The sequence below is a fragment of the Chanos chanos genome, chromosome 15, assembly GCF_902362185.1.
Source record: "Chanos chanos chromosome 15, fChaCha1.1, whole genome shotgun sequence".
NCBI classification, from domain to species: domain Eukaryota; kingdom Metazoa; phylum Chordata; class Actinopteri; order Gonorynchiformes; family Chanidae; genus Chanos; species Chanos chanos.
In genome coordinates this window covers 3,361,544-3,364,946 of record NC_044509.1, presented here as the reverse complement: position 1 = coordinate 3,364,946, position 3,403 = coordinate 3,361,544, and the positions used below count along the sequence as shown (strand labels likewise).

The window sequence follows — 3,403 nt, the reverse complement described above, 5'->3', positions numbered from 1 at the left end:
GGTTTGAGCAGCTCAGAGATTAATTACAGCCAACTGACATTCTAGAATCATCCGCACAACATAAAACCCTGACATGTCATAAGGCAAGACAAATGACTGGCCACAAGTGAGAACACACACACACACACACACACACACACACACACACACACACACACACACACACATCCAATTGCTCGCTCAGGCACCTCACTGATGTGGGCCCCAGGACAAATTCCTTAACACTCTTCTCTTACCTCTTAACCACACACACACACACACAGCAGTTTTAAAAAAAATCACTCACTCAGTGCTACATTCCAAGCCAGACTATATGGAATCAGTCAGGCGTGTTACTTCACGATGAAAGCGTGCGCTCACGCACACACACACACACACACACACACACACACACACACACACACACGATGGTGAGCATATTGAAGATTTATCCTTCATTGCAGAAACAGACTTGTTTGTGTGAGAGGGAAGAGGAAGAGCATCCTATCATTGATCGCTTAGTGATGTCTGACAAAAGAGCCGTGCAGCTTCCCTTTGGCAAGTTATGTATCTATTCATTTCACAATCACAAGCCTCTCCTCCTCCTGAGTGTGTGTGTGTGTGTGTGTGTGTGTGTGTGTGAGAGAGAGAGGGAGAGAGAGAGAGCCTTTCGTTTGTGAACACACACACACACACACACACACACACACAGAGGACGGACTCGTTTGAAGCATCTGAAGCAGAACAGAGGCAGCCCAGCAGGCACCAGGAGCTTTTCACACGGACGTTAACCCTTCCTCTTGTCTGTCGTCGCTCCTTTTCTGCGCTCGTTTTGTGTAAATTCGCCCTCTCCCTAACCCCCTCCTCCCCACCTCCCTCCGAGGGCCACCTCCACACAGCCGTGCATACACAAGACTCCACTGAGCGGCTCTGTTCGCTTCACTCTGCCCTCAAATGGTTTTCAATTACGGCTTTGCGGCGCGCGAGAGCGAACAGATCAGCCCACATATATAAAGACAGGGTACGGCAGGACGAGAGCAGCCTGGAGTATGTTGAGAACAGCAGGACAGGGACGATAAACAGGTGGGGTGGGGTGTAGCGAGGGCGGGCGTAAGATCTGACCCGGCAGGGGTACGTCAGCCGTGGGGCGGGGCACGCCCGGTGTGAGGAAGGCTGGGCAAGGTGGAGGCTGGGGTAGGGTGAGACGCGTGATGTCCCGTAGGGTCGACACAGAAGGCCAGACCAGGGTAGGATCAGCTGGGGTGGAGCGGGGTGAGGGAACTCACGTTTGGGTTGCGTAAAGGCCTATGGGTCTCCAGATTCCAGTTGTCGCGCCAACGTCCATAACTCCACGCGATCGCGCAAGTGCCTTTAAACGGAGACAACCCGTAACGGATCTGGAGAACCGCTCCCGTTTGTGCTCACCACAGCTGAGTGACAACACGAAGCCTCACAACCCCCCCCACCTGGCACCTCCACTAATGCGTCTCCAGTCTTACACACCTGAACAAGTAGCGTGACTGGACAGGAACACGTTTTTCGGTAACTCAGTTCTCTGAAGGTCGGATTCCGCTCAGTAGAGTTTTGCGTATGCATGTCCGTGTGGAGGTGGCACTCGGGCCGGGGGGGGGGGGGGGGGGGGGGGGGTTGCGGCGTTCGGGGAGAGTAAATTTACACGAACGAGTGCAGAAAAGGGGAGCGATGACAGAGATGATGCGGTCAATGCTAACGGCAGGGGGAAGATGAACAGAGTTTTGAAAGGGTGTTTAAGGTAAGCTTAGAGTCACTGAGCTCAACCTTCCCTCCAGAAGGCCACAATCCAGCAGGGTTTTATTCCAGAGTTTATTACATCCAACGCGCTGCAATGTAATATTCCAAAGCGCCCCAGGGCCTTGATAAGCTCAATGGGGCATGTTTGTGTGAAGGGAGGAAAAGCTGGAATATTCCTGTGGTTTCTGACTGCCTCGGTTATAGACTTCGGGTCATATCCACTCTCAGAACATCTTTAGTGTCTCAAAAAGAACCAAACCGGGGCATCTGAGTGCAGACCAGATTCATAACTCCAATAGCAGCTTCATCTCTTAATCCGTCTGAACTTCGGGAAAAAAATCATAGCTAGCAGCTCCTCTCCCATGCTAATCGAACAGAACCTGCAGCCGACAGCTACGGTTAAAACCATTCCACGTTCGCCGTCAAGCTCCATCACGGCTCCAAACCGACGCCCTCCTCGCATCTTCTCTGATGTTCTCGCCGCCCTGAAAGCCACGCGTCAGTTTCAAAAGTCAACAACTCCGACCCAGCTTTGAGTTTGGGCTAGCTGTGTCCGCGGCAACGAAGTCTGACCTGTCCTCACCAAATGGCCTAATTCAGATCTTTCCAGAAAACTGCAAACAGTTTCTTAACACGTTCCCGTGAGGAGGCCGTTCCGACAAAGGAAGAAGACACAATGAGAGAGAGAGAGAGAGAGAGAGAGAGAGAGAGAGAGAGGGGGAGAGGGAGAGGGAGAGAGGGAGACAGAGAGAGAGAGAGAGGGAGAGGGAGAGGGAGAGAGGGAGAGAGAGAGAGAGAGAGAGAGAGAGAGCGAGAGAGAGAGAGAGAGAGAGAGAAGGGATGGAAAAGGAGATGTGTACCATGTGTACTGATTCTCTGTTCCCTCCTTATGTGGTCTGACTGTCAGCATCCTCATTATCCTTTCACAGAGACAGTGTTTTGTCATTAAAAAAGAAAAGAAAAGAAAAGAAAAGAAAAGAAAAGAAAACCCGTGTTACAAAGAGTTCAGTGTGGTAGCGCGATGGATCAAGGACTCTTTAAATATGCTGCTTCACAATGGAAAAGAGACGAAGGACCAGGCAGCTTAAGTGTGTTTGTGTTAAGCAGGGCTTTGACAAGATCTCACAAATCACTGAACGGCTCAATTCCTTTGTCAAATGTACCTTATGAAAAGCCATAAAAATATAATCAGCCCCCCTCCCCTTACATAAGGCAAACTGCACCGACAGTAATCTCTTTACTGACTCAACACCGAGAACGCTCATCTCAACAGAACGGGAGGAGAAACCGTCGCTGATGGGAAGAAACGCAGTCAGAGAGCTGATGGCACAGAAAAGAAACTACAACTCTATTTTATTTCCAAAAACATCACATCGGCGACGTCAAGCTGACATCAGATAACACTTACCTTTCAAACTGACTGTAAAACACAAACAGACACAAATCCACCCAAGGATAGAAGAACTGTCCCAGCCTTTAAACGCTCAGAACGCTGAAAGTTTACACTCAGAGGAGGAGAAAAAAAAAACACAACAAAAAACAGACGGGCATTGACCAGTGAAGGTCACAGTTCAGTCCCAGCCCTGTGACTCTCTCATAACGCAAACGCCAGGCAGCCTCTGTGTGTGTGTGTGTGTGTGTGTGAGCTGCACAA

At 50.2% G+C, this 3,403-nt stretch overlaps 1 protein-coding gene across 1 annotated transcript in view; it reads right to left on the bottom strand.

The window, feature by feature from the left end:
- The window catches only part of fam222ba (family with sequence similarity 222 member Ba), a 31,684-nt gene extending 28,513 nt beyond the window's left edge, over positions 1–3,171 (bottom strand). Inside the window, exon 1 of the mRNA XM_030793003.1 lies at positions 3,158–3,171. The gene's annotated coding sequence lies outside the window, so the exon portion shown is untranslated. The remainder of the gene's footprint in view (positions 1–3,157) is intronic.
- Between the last annotated feature and the right edge of the window lie 232 nt (positions 3,172–3,403).